At 37.6% G+C, this 24,603-nt stretch overlaps 1 long non-coding RNA gene across 1 annotated transcript in view; it reads right to left on the reverse strand.

The window, feature by feature from the left end:
- Positions 1–2,488: 2,488 nt before the first annotated feature.
- LOC137062915 (uncharacterized) overlaps positions 2,489–24,603 on the reverse strand; it is an 85,479-nt gene continuing 63,364 nt past the window's right edge. The window contains exons 3-4 of the long non-coding RNA XR_010901308.1: positions 2,845–2,939; positions 2,489–2,628 (exon numbers count right to left, since the gene is read on the reverse strand). This is a non-coding gene — a long non-coding RNA (uncharacterized lncRNA). The remainder of the gene's footprint in view (positions 2,629–2,844; positions 2,940–24,603) is intronic.

The following is a 24,603-nucleotide window of genomic DNA, read 5'->3' on the forward strand; positions in this document are numbered from 1 at the left end:
TTTCGTCAAGAAGTATTCAAGTGGGACTTAAATATATAAAAGATTTTTAAAACAATATGGTGGGAGATTAATTTGGAAGCGAGGGTTGATCTCAATGCAACCGGGAGAAGCCTCATGTTATGGTCATCACGATCGCAGATAAGAACATCCAGGATCAATACTGTTCATGTACCACAGGATAAGATTAAATTCATTTACATTTAACCAGTTTAATATGGAGAGGGACTGAAATGTAGACCTTGGTGTTTTTGACATGCACTGTTACATGAAGTGAAACAGTTAGTTATTTTGGTTTGTACGTTAACATGGACTAACTTTAATCATAACTTAATGAGAATTTGGCAACCAAAAAATGATCTGCAACTATATATATATATATATATATATATATATATATATATATATATATATATATATATATATATATATATATATATATATATATATATAAGATGCATTTTCTGTAGATTCCATATTACTTTGCACTGAATATGCAAATTTGTGAATTTTTGCATATTTTAAAAGATCAAATGGTTAGAGTACTTAACACTTCAATGACATGATGTTCTGTATAGTAATGCTTCGGCCCACATGTGGACTGAGTGGCCCTTCACGATAAGATGAAATGCTCTGATTACCATATCAGAGGCGTTTACCCTCAAAGCTGCAGATCAACCTCATTTCAAATGAGTTAACGACTGTAGTTTAACTTCGTTCAGTTAACCTGCAATTCAGAGGATGTTTCCAAGCTCTCTTTCTCTTTTTGTTTGCACTTACATAGACACAAGCCTTTTGATAAAAAAGTAGTTTGTTACTAGCCTGACATGGTCATACTCAATTCTAGTCAGAATATGAGTCTGAAACTGCTCCCTTGGGCTGTGATTATGGGGCGTGTTTCAACCAAACCAGGAAAGACCTCAATTGGATAGACCTACAACCAATCAGAGCAACGAAGCGACACATTACGTTAGTTGCAAGCGGCAACCTCCCGCGATCTCTCTTGAAGCCAATACGGAAGTAATGTAAACTGCAATTCCTCAACTGGCCACTAGGGACAGGCTCCAGAAGGGAGCAGAAACTCATTGAGCCCCATGTTAAAATTCTCAACTTTACAGCAGAAAAAAACATGTTTACAGCCTGGTACAAATTGTGGTTTTGGCCTATAAAGCTAATTTTGACCTGTATAATACTGTTCGTATGTATAATACGCCATAAAATGCGTGTCATATGCACGCGAAAAAACAGTGTGCCATAGACACGCCAAAATGAATTTTGGCGTATACATTCCACGACATTGCACACTCTTACTGTTTATACGCATTTTTGTGAAAATACCCTGAAATGCCTTACATAATCTGAAGCCTTCAATCATTTAAAAGTGAAAAATCAAATGTTAAATTATTCCAGTGTAATATCTCCCATTTAAATAGTTTTCTTTTTCAATATGTTGAGCTCTTTGAACATGTTCTGCTTTTGAGAAACATTGCTAAACACCTTTGGAATGTAAAAGCAGAATAAAGGCATATTTCCAAGGTCCTGTATGGGATGCATACTCTGTCTGGGGAATACAGAAAGAGAGCGTTTTTGCCACAGCTTACACAAGCATTAATTTAACTGAAATTATTTCAGTTCCTGTTATTATCTCGAGAGAGTCCTAAATCAAAGAATACCTTTTTGATTCTTGTCCCTACAGAGCTGACATCAACGGAAAAACACCAAAAACATCTTTCATTAGAAATTTAACCAGTTTCAATGGCACCAAGCGTCTAAAAATAAATGGTTTTCATTCACATTTTACAGCTAATTTACTCTGTCCTGTCATTGCATTTCCATCTGCAATCATGTGCCTACATTTGTAAAACAATTCTTGATAGATTTTTATAGATTTTGTGTCTGAACAGTGTTGTACATGAATCTGGATGTGTGGGATTTGTTACGGTTTCACAAGTTCACCTGCCCATTCAGGCTGAATGGTTAATGGTAAAACAATCTTGGCTTGCTGTCCTTGAAGGAGGCTTGAACCTGAGGCTCAGTTCGGGCTCCGAGTTAAACCCCACATAACAATACTGCGCAGAAGGAGAATAAGAGAAATAGAGGAGGAAATGGGGAGGAGGATGGATGCTGGAAGAATCGTTGCTGAGATGACTGCTTATATACGTTTGTGATGAAGATTGACAGGCCGAATGTTTAGGCTCCTCCCGAACCTACATATGAAACTACATGTAAAATACAAGCAGATAATCACATTCAAATCTTTTTCCATCTGCCGCACATTCAGAAGTACACTAATGCCCATAATGATCTAATGAGTCATGAATTCATGAGTTTGAAGTGTGTGCCAGTCAGCCCTATCTAACCTAGCAAGGCCATCCAGGCTGTGTTAACATGGATCTAAGAATAGACTCATACTGAGAACGTCACTTTAATAAAGTCTCTTGAATTCAAAGCCAGACAGGTGCAAGATAATTGGAATGAGGAGTGTGTGTTTGTGAGTTTATCCATGCATGTGTCCTCCACTGATGTGTGTCCTCATGGTTCTGCCTGGACTCAGGCATCTTTTAAGAAGCATTGAAGATGAAGCATTACCCATAATGCACTTTTCAGATGGTCACCCTCTGTGTCATTTATCTGCTTGAAATAAAAAATAATAATTGAATGGCTTGCTCAGCAGAGAGTCACAAAGACAAAGGCGGGAACAGCATGGGCACATCTTCCATGCTGTTGCATAAATTAGTTTAAACATTAAAGGCCAATTTGAGATTAAGATCTTGTAGCTGACGTGGCTCGAGCCCAATCACAGCATATGAATCCACCGTCTCTGGAGGGATTAAACTCATTACTCACATGCACTGACAAATGGGCCCTGGCAGGCCTGGCATCGCCGCGACCATGAACACGTACCGCACAAATTCACGCAGATGTTGGAATGCATGGGTGATCTGTGAGTAGAAGAAAGAGAAATGGAGTAAGAGAGAGCGACTGATCTCTCTCATTATCCTTTTCATGCTGAGAGTCCTCCTGTGTAAATCTTCAGATCTACTCTTTCACACATGTCTTCAAACATCTGTAAAACAGAACAGACTTTGACAGACCTCCAAACCCATCAGTTCTCCTGTCTACACAAAGAACAGAGTCTTAAAAACCTTCTCAAATGAAATCAAAAGCCCATCTTCAGCTGCTCCATGGGCAGTCTGATCCCAGTCATTGAGACTTCATCAGCCATTTTCTTAGAATTAACTTAGAACACAACCAAGAACCATATAAATGATCAGTGAAAGTGTCTGCCCAACTGGAATTTAACTTTCCTGAACAGTATGTGAGATTAGAATTAACACATTTCAAAACATTGTATGTCAGGACCAACATGATCAGAAAGTGTGTCCCAATTTGTGTACTTATGCGCTATTTTAAATAGGGAGTGGTATCTACATTTAAAATTCCAAAAAGAAAAAGTGCACTTCAAATACCCAGTTGACACTTAATTAATCAGAAAAGCGAATTGTGGGAAGTTTAAAGGTGGGATAAGTGTTATTTCAAAACCGTTTTAGAAAAAGGACTCGGGCCGAGTGGAATAACAAACTTGTAGCCAATCAGCAGGTAAGGGGCGTGTCTATGGTGAGAAGAGAGGCCCAGTGCACGTCATTATTCAAAACACACGAGTCACACAGGACGGACAGTAGCCAAGAAAGAACTAATATATGCTGGCTTTTGCTTGAATATGCTCGTGTGTCATGTTCGCTTGTTTGTCCATTTGCGATCGTATTGTGGATCACTTCAGCGATGATAAAGACTCGTTCTTTTCCACACCGTATGGAGCATCTAAATCCCCTCAGTGTTTCAAGGTTTCAAGCGTCAGCTCACAAAATATGTCCGACAGGTAAGATACTCCTAATATATCGGTATGTTTGTTTCCTCTTTACAACTATATTACCCATCCGATCATAATTTTATTATATATATTTGTAATACAGTTCGTAGATGGGAAGGAAGGAGGCGGGAACCGGCGAACGTTTCAAACATTTATTAACTCAAAATAAATAAACAAAATGAAAGTAAAACCGCGGGCAGCCCCTCACGGACGACTGCCCGCAAACACACAAAATAAAACATAACATAAACTCCAGGCCTGGTCCTCTCTCGTCTTCCGCTGTCCTTGCTCCTCCTTATATGCTCCCGTCACATGGCCGCGAGACGAGACCGGTGTGCCACGCAGCTGGCACTCGTGAACGTTAATCACCGGCCCGCTCTCGCGGTCCCTCGCCCCGCTGCTTGCCACACCACAATATTGTTGGCTGGACTATCGAGCTTGTATAGCCTACTAACATTATCGAGTTGTTCATGAGAACGGTTTGTGTTTTTGTGATCGCTATAACTCTAATCTTGTCATAATTGTAATATGTTGTTAGCTGGACTGTCGGCTCGTATTATATTGAGTTGTTCATGAGAACGGTTTGTGTTTTTGTGATGGAAGGGGTGACTTTTTCATTGGATATTCGACCTGGATTAGTTACACACAGATTCTGCCATAGTCGTTGCCTGGGTAACGTATGTGTGGGGGGGAGCTATCAAAATAGGGCCGGGGTAGGGGCGTGTTTGTTTTGGTGATTTGACAACAACGTTTACCAGATAGCACTTATCCCACATTTAAATAACCTTAGAAATGTCACACAGACAGAGAGTACAAACTGCACAATATATGTGCATAGTATATAATTTGAAACAAAACAACTACGCTATTTTCAGTAGATTTTCTAATAGTGAATTAATGAATGCTTTTTCTCACCCATGTGTCATAAAAGAAATTGGCTACATGTAAATTAATGTAAATGTGAGGCTCAAACATGTCCTAGTGCTTAGATGCTAGTGCTTAGATATTCTAACACTGTGTACATAGATTTAAAGGGGGCCTGTGATGTCAAAACACAAGTTTGATTTGTTATTAGCATCTCCCAATACTGGTGTACTGATCGCTAACACTTCTCCTGAGAGGAGCATTTTGATAATATGCACCATATTACACATTCAATATTCAATGCATGTTTGAATAAACCTGGCAAGTTTTTATGACAGCCACCATTTAAATGTATATTTCAAATTACTTTATTATTATAGAACTGTTTAAGTATAATTTAAGTTTTTGTATACAAATCAATAGCCTACATTTTTACCTTTAATATTAGGCTATGTAGCCTAGTAGGCTAATCCCATAGTGTTTTCCTTTTTTTTGAAATTTGAAATTTGCCATACATTGTAGGCCTACCTAATATATATCCAAAATGCTCAATATTGAATTGAATCAAAATTCGAATTGCACGTTTGTGAATCGAATCAAATTGTGAAATGTGTTAATTGGCCTACCCATCCCTAACACAAACTAAACAAATTTTAAAAAGTAATATTAAGGACCCCTTTATAGTGTGTACCCGTTCTGTGTGGGGAAAGGTATACAGTACTTCTAAATATGCAGCAGAAGAGTAGACAAGCTTTGGGACATATCATCATAATTGTATCTTTAACCAACTGTTCCTGTCACTGTTTAAACTGCCCTGTCAATCATCCTGTCAGTTAACATCCTCCCCATTTCATATTATTTAATTTCCTTCTGTATTGGAGAGAAATAGCAGCACATTAAAACTGAGCATGGGACTTTCATGCAGAGACTCTCCTGTGTTTGCATAATGATGCATTTAATTTAATGAACAGATGTATCTTTATTAAAAGACCTTTATAAAAATATATAGTAGGCTATGGATAACATTTAATAAATATTTTTCATCAGGATAGATACTGATTATTTATCACTGAAATCCTCTATCAATATAAACCTCTCTTAACTGTCAGGTCTCAGTACCCTTCATGGTTGTAGTTTTTAACACTTTTTATTCGTGCTTGTAGTTCTAATCAAATCATCCTTCAACACTCAATAGGGTGTGGGCAATATAAGCCCTTAAAGTGTGCACGGATTTGCACTTTGGATTCTAACCTCCACCTTCCACCACAAAGCATAGAGGTGTTCACTCAAAAGTAGGCTATGCAGTTTCTCATCATCGGTGAAGTATATACTTTTAGATCTATAGTCTATAAGTTTGCAAATTGATATGCAGCCAATGTGTAGGGAAGAAGAGAGAGAGTCCTTTAACACAAAATAATATGAAAAGTTTGAGTCAAAGCTTTAATATCAAAGACAACTTCAAATGCTTTAATGATGTATGAACCGTTGTCATCAGCCGTTAGCATTATTATTCAGCACTCAGAATTTTTTCTCACCATTTCTTATGCAGTTAGACCTTTCTTGAGTGCTAAGATTCCCACATATATTACTAGTTTAATCATTTCTGTCCTTAAACTGCAGACGTTGCACATCTATATGAATGTGCGTAGGTGTTTTTTTATGAAGTGAGTCTTATCTGGATTTTACTGTCCCTTTAAAAAAAAAAGTTTCTTGAGCATCAACATGCAGCTGACACTTCAGTTGGAACTTTTAGAGATGCTGGAGGCGCATCAAATCTCTAAAAAAAGATCAGTCAGTTCTTCTGATCAAATCAATGCAATGATAACATGCAGAATGGAACATCTAGTGTGTTATGTTAAATAAACTGATTAGTGATGATTAATATGATATCTTTAAGATAAGACTGGAGGAATGGGGAAAACAAATCAGAGTACTGTATAGTTGCATAATGTAGAGTGGGAGACTCTACAGAAATCAGCAAAGAAGTTAGCAAAGATCCTTACACCCCCTGTTCTGCTATTCTCACATATTTCAATGTGTGACAATAGAAGAATAGCTCTCTACTCTCTCCAATGCATACACGCCTCCTCCCAGTCCATCCAAGCAGAGGTGGTTTGTCCAGAATCTTCCCACCCTAATCTCATTCTGAGTGCGTGCTGTGGATTTGAACAATTTCGCCTCTCTGGAATGCTTCAGTTAAGCCGTTAATTGTCATGATTCATGAAGTTGTGAGTCATGATTCATTTGTCAAACCCTGCTCTTCTTCGCACTGGCCCCACTCTCGCTTCATTTGTTTAACTGTCATGCGCATTAAATAATACACAAATTGGTACAGATTTTGAAGGACACTGTGTTTTGCAAAGTTATTTATGACTAAGTAAGAAAATTAATTTAGTAACACAGCTAAAGAGAAATTGCTTTTGGCTCTCTAAACATTTACTGTATAATTTATAATTAATTGTTGCATAAAATATAAACTGGAATGTAAATAGGTTTTATAAATAGATTATAGTGAGTGAGTGAGTTCGACTAAACGAGTGTATTACCTGCATCTGATTCATTCTTCAGGTGGATGTCCATAATTTCACGAGTTCACACTTACATCAATTAAATAGAGTAAAGATTATGTGTATTTGGCGTGCTGTCCGGGGAGGGCTCCGGGCTCGGAAATTGTGCCCAAACCCAGAGTAATCAGTTTTAATGTCTGCTGAGGAAAGTGACAGTTTTCCTTAACCCTTTAAAAGTGGAGAGGATTCCCATGACATCGCTAAAACAATTTGTTCTGACAGTGATCATTCATAAAGATAGTCTTTGCCAAATTGCCGCCATCTAATTGTGCATTAATGTCACTTTCACTGAACTCCATTTCACGATCACTAACGGACTGTTTCTTGATACCTGCATATTATTTATATAAAATAATATTTATTGAACAACACTATTTAAATGAACAACTTTTGTCAATATTATAAAAGACAATAGGAAATAAACACAAGCAAACAATTCAGTCAACAATGTAACAATTGATGTAACAATTTAACAACAATGGAAGCCCCTACACTGTAAAAAAATATTTAGAAAAAAAGTTACCTGGTTGCCTTAAAATTTTGAGTTCATTGAAATTAAAATTTTGAGTTAATACAATGAACATTTTTTTGAGATTCGACAATCTTTATCAAAATATCATTAAAATATTTTGTAAGTCTATTGGGTAATTATGTGTGTGTTATTTCTGATGATGCAGTGAAACATGCCAAATAGCGCTATTTTCATGATTTATCAAATTTTTTATGTGGTTCAGATACAAAAATATTTTGAGTTTCTATTTATTAAACAAATTTCCTTTATTGTATCAACTCAAATTTTTAATTTCAATGAACTCACAATTTTAAGGCAACCAGGTTACTTACTTTTTAAAGTTAAATCAACAAAAACCAACAACAATTTTTTACAGTGTACAGATGCGGTGTATAACGTAATATAAAAGGTACACTGTAAAAAATTATATGTTCAATAAGTTATGACAACATATGTTTTTACATCGTTTTAACTCATCAAAATAAGTTAAGAAACGTTAAACTTGTTTTTATTAGTTATACAAGATGTAACTCATTTTTTGAAGTCATGTAACTCAAGTCAGTTAAACCTAATTTAAGTTGAAATAACTTAAACATCCAAGTCGATTGTACTGTAAATGTTCAAAATTTGCCTTTTTTTACAGTGTATAACAGCTTCTCTTGCCTTTTATTCTCCGTTTCCCTCAAATAAGCAAGGAGTAAGCACCTTTGGTGATAAAAATGATGATTTTCTTTGACACAATAATATTAGCCTATTTGTATAAAAAAAAAAGGTGGCTTTTCAACCGCCATGGCAGTCGTCGCAAGCGAAATGATACAAATGGTGAAACCATGTCACAGTGTTGTTTCTGTGGGAATATCACATGGCTGGAAAAGGCTCTTATCTCAGACACGCATTAAAACTGTGCATGGACGAACAAACACGCAAAACACACAATGTACTGCAATCATTCCGTAAAATGAAAAGTTTTAGCCTGACAAGCCAGACCCACATCAAGATGTTTGGTCTGGAAACTCACCATAGACAAACTCAATCCGCGGGGCGGGATAAACGGTTGTCTTTCAAACTCCCTCTGCACGCGATAGGATAGCGCTACACCAACCAGAGCAACGAAGGTGAAGCAGAGCTCGCTGACAGATTAAACATTCGCCGTATCCGGTCGGCTAAACTCAGAACACATCTTCCCTTTTTAAGAATGACTTCAGTGCCGTTCTTTGTTCTTTTCTCAGAGAAAAGCTCAACTCCAAGTCTTCGAGAGTCGCGGTCAGAGCTGATTCGAAAGACCGCCGCCGTTCGCCAGTTTCTGTGTTTACTAGAAGCACGCAAACGCAACTCGGCCGTCGTCATTATGGCCCCGCCCGCCGACTCTATACAGGACGTGATTGGCCCGTCCAGATTGTGAGGAACACAGCTCAGAAGGGTATTGAGAGTTCCTAGATGACACTCACGGGCAGATTAAATTTGCTTCCGCTAGGGTGCGTCTAGATTTCTAGGCTAGAAAAGTTTACTATTTGCCTGGAAAATAAAATAAAGTCATTATGTATGGTCGTATTAGTGATGTATTAGTGATAGTGAAAGTATGACCTTGTCTTCAAGCCATTCGGCAGTGATACATGAGGGACTCCAGCCAAACCATTTACATCTTTGATAGACAGCTTTGCCGCCTGATAAAATGTGGCTTTACTGCGCATATAATGGCCTTTGTGTATGAGCCACGTTTTGGGGGTTTCTTCTCTTAGAAGGGAAACAAAAGATCAAACTTCTGAAAATAACTTTTCAATTTACTTGCCGACACTACTTATTCTGTCAACCAAAACGAAGTGCCTACAGAAAAAGAGAAATTAAAAAGTTGTGATGAATGAGGGTGAGGAGAAAGATGAGAGGAGCTGAGAGGATGAATGTGAATGGGAACACCTCCTGTTGCTTTCCTGCTTGTTCCATAAGATGGGATTTTTGGGCATGGTGTTCTTACTGACGCTTATCCTAAAACCCTTATGGCTTTTCCATTTGCAAACATGTGTCAATTGTCTGCAAACACAACAGGGTGGGACTCACCTAGTGTGCAACAAATCCACCAAAGATCCCATCTGCAGTGGAAGAAAAAAAAAACCTTTAAACTGAACTTTGTCAAGTCAAACATGTCAAGTTAACATTAAATTTGATATGATTGATCATTTTAAAGTAAGAACAGCTAATTTTTCTTAAATTTTGCTAATTAGGGAGATACTTATTCCCTTTATGTATAGTTAAATTAGATTGAAAATTAAGAGAAAAAAGAGAGAAATGATTGTTATCTGACAACTAATTGGGAACATTTTTACAAAAATACACTTTTGTTACGCACTGCTTCAAGACTTGGGTTGGTAATCCATAAAACAAAATGTCCAGATAATAACAAAATTCCAAGGCACAGGCAAACAGGGAACACTGTTAAAAAAAAAAAAAATTGGGGGTTTAACTTAACAAATAAGTAACCTGGTTGCCTTAAAATTTTGAGTTCATTGAAATTAAAAATTTGAGTTGATACAATGAAGGGAATTTGTTTAATAAATAGAAACTCAAAATATTATTGTATCTGAATCACATAAAAATGTGATAAATCATGAAAATAGCACAAATGGCATGTTTCACAGCGTCATCACAAATAAAACACACACACTTACCCAATATGCTTACAAAATCTAATAATATTTGAATAAAGGTTGTCGATTTTCAAAAATGTTCATTGTATTAACTCACATTTTTAACTTCAATTAACTCAAATTTTTAAGGCAACCAGGTAACTTATTTTTTAAATATTTTTTTTACAGTGAGGGAAAAGGCGATCAAGACCATGATATGGAACCCAAAAGTAGAGCTTAGAAATGCAGCGTAACACAAACAAGACTTTGACGACAAGTGCATGAACACACATGCTGCGTCCCAATTCGCCTACTTATACTACGTCCTAAAAGTATGTACTCTTTTTGTGAAGAAAAAGTATATACTTTTGAGTGTGTAGCAGAAAAGTATGCAAGCTTCGGGACATACTACTTCGCCATCTTTAACCGACTCTGTCGCTTAGTTACGTGCATCCCGTCACCGTTTATCTGCCCTGTCAATCATCGTCAGATTCGTCACAGTTCAAATCCTTCACATTCAGTTTAATCTCCTACCGTATCGGAGAGAAATGTAGCCGCTCGTTGATCTGCCATGTGTGTGTCTTTAATGCAGAGACTCTCCTCATGTATTTACAGTTTAAATATAATGATGCATTTAAAAGTTAATGGCCAAACGTGTCATTTCAAAAGTTCTCAATGCTGCTGCGGGTGAAATATAATGTGACAACACTGAATAAATATATTTTTGTCAGGTTAAATATTGATAGTTGGTCACTCAAACCCCTTCATCTAAACTTCTCTACTTAACCGTCGAACTTGCACATCCGTCATGTTTGTAGTTTTTTAACGCTTTTTATCCGCGTTTGTAGTTCTAATCGAATCCTCGTCCAACTTGCAATGGGTTGTGGGCAATATCAGCCGTTAGAGTGCCCATCGATCCATACTGTGAATTCGGACCGGAAATAGTAAACCATCGGGAATCTTTGGAATACTCTTTTCAACATACTACGATTTGGGACATACTAATTCTATTTTCGAGTACTATTTAGGATGGATAGTATGCGAATTGGGACGCAGGGACAGGGTTTAAATAGGCAAACATAAAGGAGATAATCACACGCAGGTGGCAGGAATCAGAACGTAACGATTCCAAGTAATCAATCATGGGAAATGCATTTCATGATCAAGGAGACAGGAGTGCCCTCTGGTGGCTATGATGGGCATTCCAGCTGACAGCCATGCCATTTATGATGAAAAATTAAATAAATCAGTTCTTTTTAGTAAATCAAAAAAAAAAAAAGGTATATTATAAAAGTGTAACACCAAAAACGATAGTTGGCAGCCATAAACTAAATACAAACAATATTGGAGTGGAAACAAAAACAATTTTAAATTCAAAGGACAAATAATAAAAATGAAATATCTAAATTCAAAACCACATCGCAAGAACACTCAAGAAATACCTTAAAACACACAAACTTTACCACATTTAACTGGAACACAATACTAAAACCTAGTTATTGTGCAGCATTATTTACTTGATCCTATAGAATCATTTTGACAGTGTGCTGAAGCACAAAGACTCAACCAGCCTCCTAGAAAACAAAACACCCAAGCGCCTACAGGCTCCTTTTGTAAAAGTCTCGAGAATGAGTCTCTGTTGTCAAAGAAACAACAGATAAAGAAGCTTGTTTAACAAACCATCATATCTGCCAGTTGAGAAACCAGCTGAAACACACCACGGGGAAAAAAAATTATAAGAACTGCAAACTTGGACTGAGGCAAACCCACTTATGCGAGTTCAGCTAAGTTTCTTGCTTTGTAGTTTCTTGAAAGAGCCAAAAAAAAATCAATAGTAATGCTAAAGACCAAATCCTGTAATGCAGAGGGGAACACAGTGAGATGAATACGACTGTAAAATCTGGCTTTAGTCTGTGTATGATGCACAAAACTGAGCTCAAGCCTCTCACTGAAGCTTTAAATCAAATCTGAGAATTTCAGTTGTATTTTTCAATGGAAATGTCCTTGGAACCATAGCAGCATAATACAGATGATTGTCCTGAACTAAGTAAAAGAGGTGCATATTCAGCTGTTCCCACACGCATGCACGCGCGCACACACAAACACACACACACACACACACACACACGCCCACGCACACACACACACTCTCTCTCTCTCTTCCTAAAGAAAGAAAATTCACTGTCGCCTCTTTGATTCCGCTCCCCAAAATCCATTAAACAGCACATCTTAAGAAGAAGCTGTTTTTCTTCCTCTTTTACATCCTCCCTTCAGGGGCCCTGAAGAGAATGTAGTGTCTGACACATTCCTTTTTTTCTATTTTTCATTCGTGGTACCTTACCTGCTCTGTTAAACTAGTTTGAAGTGAAAGCAATAGTTCACCCAGGAAAGAGAATCCTGAAATAATTTACTTTTGAAACACACGTTACTTTTTTTCTTCTGTGAAACACGAAAGGAGATGTTTAGCAGAATGTTCAAGCCGCCCTTTTCTATAGAAAGTGAATGGTGACCATGTCAGAGAATTATTTCCGGTTGCCACTTTCAAAACAATCCCTCATGAGAACTGACAGGAGCAGAAGCTCATTAAATATGCAAATCTTCTCCAATCCTAGCCGTGGGCGTTTACTTCCAAGTCTCCAGTGCGGCACGCCCATCAAAACCCAGCGTTCAGGAGAGAGCCTCAAAACCAGTGTAGAAAATAGCCTATTACTTATTATTTATGATGTTTTTGAATGTACAAACCATGCAAACGTCATTAGTTGACCTCAGACCACAGTATAAAAACATTTAAAAAGCCATTTCATGACACCTTTAAGATATGCACTTAAGAAATGTCATTCTGTAATTTTGTCCTAAATGAGGTCCCAGGTTTGTAAACTTGGAATTAAACATCATTCATAATTGATAATACCAAAACAGTACATTTGTAGATTTTAAAAGACCATCATGATGCTATAGTTTGTGGTTGCTAGGGTGTTACTAGGATGATCAGGATGATTTCTTACTGGCCAAAGTCAAAAGTGCCCATCCTAAGCATTCTGGTCATTATTTGACTCCGGTCTCTCCTTCAGTGAAAGCCTATAATTCGCTCCACTCTATAATCTAGCACCACAAATTATTTACAGTCAATCAGGGCTGAAGACCATGATGGGATATTGTCTATCTAAGGCCACGATACAAGAACCAGACTAGTCTGATCATTTCTGCTTGCATCTGCATTAAAAGTACTGTTTAGACAGTGACAATGTTTGATGTCTGCCACAGTCCTCTGAGACTGTAATCAGATTAATTGTGCTTTTGTATTCTGTGTTTAATCAGAAGTGCTATAATCAGTATCAAGCAATCAGCCTGTTAATCAGTAATGTTGTGACTACAATAATTTCACAGCAACGATCCTTCACAATGTAGGGTGCTTCTTCCACCCTTGCCATTTAAATCCACAAAAAAGTGGCAATCAATAGGAAAAAGCCCCAACTTAATGTACTGAAATTATCAGCGAACAAACAACTTTGGAGTTTGCACCAGTTGAGCTACAACATTTCAAACTTTTACAGCCACTCAGTCACATACTGTATTCATCAGGTGTCGTCTCGGCATGTGTGTGCAGGTGTGTATGTTGGAGTGTCGGGCAGATGGTGGGGATGGACCAGAGAGAGCCAGTTTGTGACCCACAGGTGGCTGTTCACAGGATTCGACCTGCTAAAAGGCAGACCAACACCTGGAGAAGACTTAAAGTTGAAAGAGAGAGGAAATAATGAGTGGCAAACACGCTCTTACAAAGAGAGAAGTGCAGCGAGGAAAAGATAGAGGACACAAAGGTTAAAACAGAATGCCAGGACTCCCCGCCTATTTCTCTCTCATGGCAGTCTCTGAGAGTTGCCCAAATGCCCGACTCATCTCTTACACAAGGCTGGGCTATATGACCAAAATCTTATAGTGCAATATATTTTATTTCACAATAATGAAATATGCCAAAATATAGTAATTTTACCTGGAAATGAGGTTCATATGATGCCAGCATTTCACACTGTAAAAAATGTCAGGCCCCTCCAATTGAACATTTTCTAGTGACTGATCACCAAGTGACTGTTAGCCAAACTGAATTTCTGTGAATTGATACAATTTAAAACACAAAAATTAAATTAGGCCAACTAAAAAAAATTAGATGTGACCAGTCACTAGAACATTTTCAATTGGATACCTGATTTTTTTTCACAGTGTAGATCAAAAATTTCCAACCCAATCTCACGGCAATTCGTACATATTTTACGAGGTAGCTAATTCGTACAACATCGTTAGTACGAATTTGTACGTTTTTTGCTAAATCGTATGTATTTGACGAGTTGCCAAATTCGCATGAAATCATACGAATGACCTACCTCAAACCCTGGCCCTAAACCTACCCGTCACTGGGGTTTAGACTAAATGTACAAATTTGTACGAGTGAGGTCGTACGAATTAGCCACCTCGTAAAATACATACGAATTGGTATAGCGAATTGGATAGCGTTGAAATGTCACAATTCAATTATTCAACCAAAAAACTTATTTAAAAGGCTCTCAAGCTAATCAAAGACAAGTATGCGGTCAGAAATAAGAAATAATTACAAGCAATAATAAACATTTTTCTACAGAAAGTAAATAGTGACCATATCTGTCGGAAAGATTTTCAGTGAATAACTACAACTGAAGAGTTCAGATGCAAAAGCCTCCAAAAGTTACTTTGGTCAAAAATGATATAAAGACAGTGAGATACTGAGATACTGCTCTCTGCATATAGTATACGATCCACTAAATCCCAGTCTCATTTAGAAATACCGGTACTTAGGTAGAAACCTATACATGGAAGCCTGACAGAAATGCTTATTTTGAAGAAAAACGTTAGGCAGATTTAGAGGCTTTGCATCTGAAGTCTTCAATTTTACTCTGTTTGTCACACAAACCCATCAACTTACTTCAGAAGACTTAGAAAGATAAATTAGTTGATCAAATGATCTATCCAATCAGCACGAGAGCTGACTCTCCTATGTTCCTCAACAGTTTTCTGCACTGCCCCACCCTAAGCGTCCAACACATCAGAAATCAAGCTCTTCCTATCCGATGAAGAACATTTCGTATACTTGGGGAATCTCCGCCTCAATCCGCTGACTTAAGGAGCAGTTTGCACTGCTTTCGGTCACTACACCAAAATAGTTTGTTCAGCTTTCCCCCATAGACGGTGAGATGCCAACATATTATACTATTTAAAAGTATCCTTTTTTATATCTTCTCCTGAGAATTTTTTGACCACCAATAGATCGAACAAGACCCACTGGTCCCTGAGAAAGACCGGACCCTCTTTGAATATTAGGCCGTGGCAGCAGATCTTCAGCAAAATCTGGGCCACACCTCATAGATTCTGCCACCACCAGGCCCAAATTTCATTGTCACAGGCCAGTCTCACCTACCTATTCCACCAGCTATCTCTAAACCAACAGCAGATGCCTCTACTATGCAGATGCCCAGACGCCTTGTTTTCTTCCCCATCAAATGTAAGTATTAAGTGCAGCATAGTCTACACAGTTTGAATTAAATGGATAGTTATTCGAATTAAAGTGAATTGTCTCTTTTTCTTTTGTTATTTAATTAATATTAAGGACATCAGAGGCAGCTGTATATATTAGGCTGCTGTCACTAAAGCTCTACTCTGATTCAGACTCTGCATCCTTTGAAGTTGTCAGAATGCAAAACCGCATCATTGAAGGCCACACGGAGACCGAGCGTTGTTAAAGGGGTACTTCAGCGCTGGGAAGATGAATCTGTATTTAAACTGGGTCATCAATGTAGTAGAAATGTGAAATTGTTTTTTAATTTGGTGCCTTCTAGACTGAGAAAAGACAGAAAATGTATTTTTGTCTCATGGGAATAAAAGACTACAATTCCCAGAATACTTTGCTGCCCTGTGAGGCCATTCCCAAAGCCATCAACTTGATTACTGTGACTGAGTTGGAGAAGACACTACAATTAAAAACTAAACGTGTGTGTTCAATAATTAGTGAGTCGCCGCGCGAGTATCACAGCACTGAGCACTGACTGCATGAGTCAGATAAATGAGCTCTCGATGAGAGCTGAGGTAATCGCAACTACACTCGCGGCATAACGTTACATTCACAACGCGAGTTCAGTCGTTTCAGTTCATGCCTTTGCAAGCTTAACTTTTTTATAGAAATTAATTTGAGAAGTTAAAAGACTTACATTGCTCACCATAGCTCCGTTTAAATGAGTGCCTGTAGCTGCCAGCTGAGCTCTCCCTGCGAGCTGAGTGTAATCTCCCATCCCCCATGCATGGATTCAAAACATGCGGAAATGGCTCCCTCTGCTTGGCTGTAGTCTTTAGCCTTTGGGCAAACATTCCTCCTATGATGCAAATATCGTCAATTTGCATCATAGGAGGAATTTTTTCAGTAATAAAATGCATAAATCTCTTGTCTCAGGGGGAAATGAGGGGGGAAAGCACAATCATTTGAATATTCTCCAGGGTTTCTATTGATACAAAGCCATATGCTAATCGCTGAAGTAACCCTTTAAATGGGACTGTCCTACGGAGGCTTGTTCTTCTCACTGCCGTTGATAACTTTCTTTCGTGCTGGACTTTTTAAAAACGTTTTATTAAACCGTCTAAAATGGAATTTTGTACATAATTTGTGAGCATTTGACTGTTTAAGCACAATAAAAGGCAGTTAGTCAAAAATTCTACAGGCAAAATAGTCAAAGTTTTTGTCAATTGAGTAGAGATATATGAAGCACAGCTCACACTTTCCAACAAAGCAGTTTCTTTTGGTCAAAATGGTAAATCCACATGACCAACTTGAACCAGAAATCTGCATTAGGAAACTTTTTGCTCTCATATGTTGCTGTACAATGGTAAATGTTACTAGTCTGACGTGGTCATACTCAATTCTAGTCAGAATATGAGTCTGAAACTGCTCCATTGGGCTGTGATTATGGGGCGTGTTTCAACCGAACCAGGAAAGACCTCAATTGGATAGACCTACAACCAATCAGAGCAACGAAGCGACGTCAACAGAGCTCAACTGCACTGTGTTGCCAAGTCCGCGTTTTTTTTCTGCGGGTTGTTTTCTATGTCCGCAGGTTGAAGCGACTATTATGTGATATATAGACCCATAAGTGCGATATTTAGCAGGCAACCGTGCCAAAATAACACATTTTACCCCCCAAACACCATATTTTTCCCGGAGAACCACCCGAGAGGCTATTGTTTAGGGCTAGTAGTGGGCGGGTTTTGTTGTAAAAACTTGGCAACCCTGTCTGCACGTGCGCTGAAATACACGATCTTTGCCAGTGTTGTAAAAAAAAAAAAAAAGAATTTAATGAGACACAGAGTACTTACCCAACATGATCATCATTTTTGAGAGAAATTGTGAAGGTGAATGCATATACAAACAAGCTCTCCGTTTAAGATTTGAACAAATATAAAGCCCCTTTGATGACGTGATGATTACGTTACTGTTTATCATCTGTCAGTCATCGTCTGAAGCCCGTCCTGATGATTTCATTGGTCCGAACAGTTTCTGTTTGGAGATAAGTACTCCTCTATGGAGCAAGACCAGACCGAACTGCCCGACCTAAACATGTTGTGGGCAGGGCTAAGTTCGGCTGGCATCCAGGCTAAAATGTTACCTTATAAGGCTTAAATAATTTAGGAAAAGTTTTGTAAATGCAACACTACAACGTCACATGGGCATAACTGCAATAGAGATAATAAGACAAAATTCATATTGGTTGTTGAATTCCCAGCAGTCTACCAGTATATATCTGACACCTACCTCAGACGCAATGCTGACCAAAAGAGAAGTTCTTTCTTAGTGTCATAGATTTATTCTGTTTGTTTTAAGTACTGCATAGTAATTCACATTTCAGTTTGTGTGTGTGTGTGTGTGTGTGTGTGTGTGTGTGTGTGTGTGTGTGTGTGTGTGTGTGTGTGTGTGTGTGTGTGTGTGTGTGTGTGTGTGTGTGTGTGTGTGTGTGTGTGTGTGTGTGTGTGCAAAACAGAAATTAAATTCTCTAACGCAGTGTAAATAGGTCACTTCTTAGGAGATTCAAAACATTAAAATTCCTCAAGGCTCCAAACTCCTTGTTAGGGGTGTGGACTGCATCTTAAATGATACCTATTATCAGAGGCCATACAAACTCATTTTTCCTATTTCAAAACAAAATATTTCATCTTAGTCATGGCACACAAGGGTAATTACTAAGTATAGTCATTGTTCAACTGCAGAACTTTTAATTAAGGTTAGTACTTGCATATTTTATTAATTGCTGTTTGAGGACTTTTCAACATCGGGTTGACTGTACTTATAAACAATTCAATATTAGCATATATTTTCATTTATGATACTATAGTGCACTTTCCTCAGTGCACAGCGTAGGCCCTGCTGACTTTTTGATGAACTGGTAAAGAGTAAAAAGGGAAGTGGATGAGACTACAGACCCCAGAGAAGGAAACTAGTGTGAACAGCCTGTCACAGCTACCGCAGGACAGACATCTTATGATTTCCTGAAGTTTTGACACCTAAGGCTAAATAGCATCAGGCTAAATGACTCATCCATACATAATTTCACACATCTATCTCATTAATGTATAGCTTTGTTGTTTCAAAGTTATTGATGAATCATGATGTCATGTGAAAACATTCACACACAGATTTCATGAACAAATGTGTACGTATGCGCATTGATGAGACCCAGTCTGTGTGCGGTCCTGGTCAATGGGGGACTTTTTTTTGCCACCATATTATTTAGCTTATATTTTTAGATTTAAAATGTTTTCTGTAACGATTGTGTTGAGACACATAAGTTCTCTTCCTCTGTAAAATTTATGGTAACACTTTACTTAAAGCCTTTATGTATGATGCAATATAAAGATATTCATAATGTACTATACATTATAATGCATTTTACATCTTTTCATAATAACAGTAACCAAAGTTAAAATGCATTATAATAATTGCAGATTATTTGTTAGATCTAAAATGGTTTGTTTTATTGTTTAAATGCGTTATACATTCTAAATGCAGCCCTCTACACACACCTTGGCAATATAATCGGCATTGGCTAGTCATTTTTTTATTTATATAGTGTTGTCAAATCGATTAATCGCGATTAACCACATCCAAAATAAAAGTTTGTGTTTAAATAATATATGTGTGTTAACTGTGTTTAATTATTGTGTATATACATATGCACGTTTAAGAAATATATTTATATATAACAAATTATATAAATATATATACAGTATATGCATGCAAATATTTCTTAAATATATACATTAATGTGTGTGTATTTATACACAGTACACACACACATTCATATGTGTCACACATTGATGATGTTTTTATTCCCTTTCTGGACATGGACAGTATAGTGTGCATACACTTGGTTATGCTGTCGGACTCAATATAAAATATGTTAAACTGTGTTCTGAAGATGAACGACATTAGGGTGAGGAGTTAATGACGTCAATTTCATTTTTGGGTGAACTAACCCCTTAACATAGTGTTGGTCATTCTGTGCTTATCTAAAATATTATAATAGTAAGAGATAATATATGAAAATAATACTTAATTAATTAGTATTAATTCTAAATCTAATAACAATATACAATGTACTAAGGATTGATGAGCTGCTGTTTTCATAAATATTAATCACCTTGTCTGCGTTTGCTCAAACTAATTTGCTGAAATCAAAACAGTGAAGGTAATAGATGAGTACAAGCCAATGAGATTGCCGTTTCCGTTTGTGATCATAATATATTTTTACTGTGGTTACAATTATTCATGAGATCATACCATGCATTATAAGGTGTATTACAAGGAATAATGAATGCATTTAAAATATTTGTATAATGCATATACATATTTTAAGTAAAGTGTTACCAAATAGTGACACTATAACAAAAAAATAAATCTGTTTTAAAATACTCTTATTTGTATTTGTTTATTATTTTGTCCTGTGTTTTAGTGTCTGTATCTGATGTTGTCAATCAGTGTGACTAATAAAGAGGAAGTAAAATACAGTGCTCATTTAATATTTAATCCTCAACAACTTTTTTTTTTTGGTGAATTTGGGGTGAATCGTAGCTATTTGACTCTACACACAAACTGCCACATGAAAGTGTAAAAGAGTAAGCGTTGGAAAAGTGTACAGATCTGTCTGCATCTGTGTTACTGATGAGAGATCATTCTGAACTCCATGTCTGTCACCAGGAAGCGACTCATAAAGATAGTAGACTATAACACTTTATATATCTTTCGCCATTTAGACACTTCCTCATGTAGTTCTCATCCACTCCGCCTCTTTTACTTGCAGTAGTACTGTGTGGTTTGTCACATTTTCTTCTGTTTGCACTTCTTTACTTTAACCTCTTTACCACATTGTCCAAATTTGGCTCTTGGCCCAGCCAAGTGTTCATTCTCTTCAGACAACGTGGCAAATAGTCTTATTGGACTCTTTTACTCTATCCAAATAACTGTGTGAGCTTGTGAAACAACTGCCACAGGTAATTAGACATTATTATTATTATGTTTATATTGATTGAATAAATATTACTTTATTCCACGTTTTCTTTTTATTATGATATAGCCTAGCGGGTAGCCCTCTATAGAGAAAAAGCGAAGTGGAAGAGAAAAGATGAAGAATAGTCCGCAACAGCCATTAGAATTGTTTGTGATTTGGTCTTATAGTGACACACGACGCAAAAGCGTTGATGAAAGCTGATTGTTGTCAGTTTTTTCAGGGAAAAACCGTGCTCCTCAAACACACCGAAACAACTACAGGCGACTGTCAGCACGCGCGTTCTGCGCCTGTGTGAACGAGATAACGGTCTGTTAAAGCAGATATTCGTCATTTCAAAAAGTAAAGCGAAACTATGACTGCAGGTTTACAAACCATAAACAGAGCAACGCTTCCTTGCCTTTTTGAACATCAATCATGAACAATCATGTTATCTCATATTATGTAAGGGATAATCCACGGCTAGCCATAAGGATTTTAATGCACGACAGAGGCGAAGAACCCGACCCGACGCGAAGCAGAGGGTGCTTGCCTCTAAGGTGCATTAAAATCCTTTAGTGCATGGCTAGCCGTGGATTATCCCGCTTATACCTTATTTACCAATTTAAAAACAAGTTAAAGATGTAATAGCCTAACTGATGTTGAGTGTGAAATAAACCGGGCGTCTTTAACCGCAGTTCAGGATGCTAGATTATTTCAGGTTGGCTTGGAGGTGAAATTATGTTTCGCTTTGCTTGTTGAGTTTAAATTGAGTTTAAACCTGTCGGTGTCGCAGTAGCCCATGTCAAGCAAAAAGCTTTACAGTAACGGACGCGACTGTTATTCGTAGTGACCATGATAGATTTATTTTGTATTTTTCCTACATGGGTGACGACGTAGGCTAGGCTATTACAAAACATTCAGTCAAAAATTAATTAAAGTCAGTAATATTTTTTCAAACATATTATTTGTAACATGTTTGAAATAATATTCACGACACACGGCGACATGTTCCGCCAACCGGTGTGTGTCAGTGTGCTGCGATAATTAGCCTACTGCATATGCCAATGAAGACCGCATGTGCCACGGATGTGCCAATAATATGCGCATAGATAGTCACACACACACGCACACATATACATATACATAGGCATATATATATATATGCGCCTATGTATATGTATATGTGTGCGTGTGACTATCTATGCGCATATTATTGGCACATCCGTGGCACATGCTCTCGCTCTCTCTCTCTCTCTCTCTCTCTCTCTCTCTATATATATATATATATATAGATAGATAGATAGATAGATAGATAGATAGATAGATAGATAGATAGATAGATAGATAGATAGATAGATAGATAGATATAGCCTACACATCTATGCGCATGACGCCATTGGCTTCTGTGTGTCACGTCATCACTCAGCTGTTAATACCATATGTACATATCTATGGTTGATACTGCCACTGTCACTACTCTGTTTTCAAGCGTAACTGTGTTACTATGTTTACCAGTGTTTTTAGTGGCGGATTAATTTCGAATCGAACTGACTGGAACTACCTGTGCATTTAACAGTTTTACTGCACACCTTCCAGCCAATCAGAATCAAGTATTTAAACAGACCAAGGTAAGCATATAACATGAAAATACTTGCACAGTGTAATGGGATGACTCTCTCTCTCTCTCTCTCTCTGTCTCTCTCTCTCTCTGTCTCTCTCTCTCTCTCTCTCTCTCTCTCTCTCTCTCTCTCTCTCTCTCTCTCTCTCTCTCTCTCTCTCATTTTAGGCAGTTTTTAATCACAGTTGTTTAATTTTTAAACATTCGTTTTTAAATAAGTTAAGTTAGTTAGTTGTTATAAAACGGGGGAGTTGCATCATGATTGACAGCTTCTCTGAGGGAAGTTGTCACTGAGGCACCAACAGACTTTTTTCTTGAGGAGATTGGAGATTTAGCTTTAATTTCTACATTTCCATAACTGTTCAACATCACACCAACATCATCAATTGTTCTGCATCTGCGAGAGTGAAGGCAGGCTTTTAATATCGCGCCCACTGCTCTCTACTGTGCAGACTCAGTCCCAAATCTGTGCAAGATATTCAGACCTCCGGAGGCTTCACGTTTCCTCAGCAGAAGTGAATGATGTTGCATCGTCCATATTTTTTTATGGTCTATGATTCTACATGTTAAATCCAAGCGGAAACTCCCCCACTTTCTTTTGAAGCTAATAAGAAGTGACTTAAACTACAATTCATCGGTTGACCGGAAGGGACATGCTCCAGAAGGGAGCAGAATCATATTGAGCCCCATGTTAAAATGCCTTTACAAAATTAAGGGTGTGGTCACTTTGAGTGACAGGTGGATATCTGTTTATCCACTGTCTGTTAGTCATCACGTCACCTTCGCTCTGCCCACGTCCCGCCTCTTTGCCCATTTTCTGTCATTTTCGCTCACGCTGGCAACGGCCGACTTGACACTTAAAAGCTGCTCTTCAGAATCTTACGGGTGACGTCATATTTTTTTACAGTCTATGGTTTAATCAGCCAAAAATATAAAACCCAGACGTGTCCGAGTAGAGCAAACGATGCGGAACACACAGAAAAAACATTCCAATTCGCCTACTTTTACTACATCCTAAAAGTATGTACTATTTTCTGAGAAGACAAAGTATATACTTTTAAGTGTGTAGCAGAAACATGGGCAAGCTTTGGGACATTCATATTTACTGGACAGCTCTGTCCCTTAGTTACGTTTAGGGGACTGCCAGGAAGGGCTGCCACCGTTTAAAATGCCTCTTTGTCACAGAAGACTCCCCTCATTGAATGATGATAAATCTTAATGACCAAATGTATCATTACAAAACTTCGCAATACTTTTGCAGATGAAATATAATGTGGATAACAATGAATACATATCTTTTTGTCATGTTAGATACTACTTATTCACTCAAACCCTTTTATCTAAGCCTGTCTACTTAACCATCGGACTCGCACATCCGTCATGTTTGTAGTTTTTGCAACACTTTTTATTCGCATTTGTAGTTCTAATTTAATCCTAGTCTAGCTCGCAATGGGTTGTGAGCAATATAACAGTCAGTGTGTGCATTGATCTGCACTTTGAATTCTAACCGGAAATAGTAAATCAACTGGGTATCTTAATACTCATTTCAACATACTATGATTCGGGACGTTTACTAATTCTAATTTTGAATACTATTTAGGACTGATAGTATGCAAATTGGGACGCACCATAAATTGGCCACTGCTCAAAAAAGGTTAACGGCCGACTGTCGGTGTGTGTGTGTCCCTCTTAAAGGGGTACTTCAGTGAAGATGAATCTGTATTTAAACTGGGTCATTATTGTAGTAGAAATGTGAAATTATTTTTGAATTTGGTGCTTTCTAGACTGAGAAAAGACAGAAAATGTATTTTTGTCTCATGGGGATGAAAGACTACAATTCCCAGAATGCTTCGCTGCCCTGTGAGGCCACTCCCAAAGCCACCACTACTGGATCACTTTTACTTTCCCACCACCGCGTTAATCTTCATAAAATCAGTTCAGTTAGAAAACAGACACTACAATTAAAACCTGAAAGTGTCTGTTCAATATATTGTGATTTAG

The sequence above is a fragment of the Pseudorasbora parva genome, chromosome 23 (genome assembly GCF_024679245.1).
Source record: "Pseudorasbora parva isolate DD20220531a chromosome 23, ASM2467924v1, whole genome shotgun sequence".
Classification (NCBI taxonomy): domain Eukaryota; kingdom Metazoa; phylum Chordata; class Actinopteri; order Cypriniformes; family Gobionidae; genus Pseudorasbora; species Pseudorasbora parva.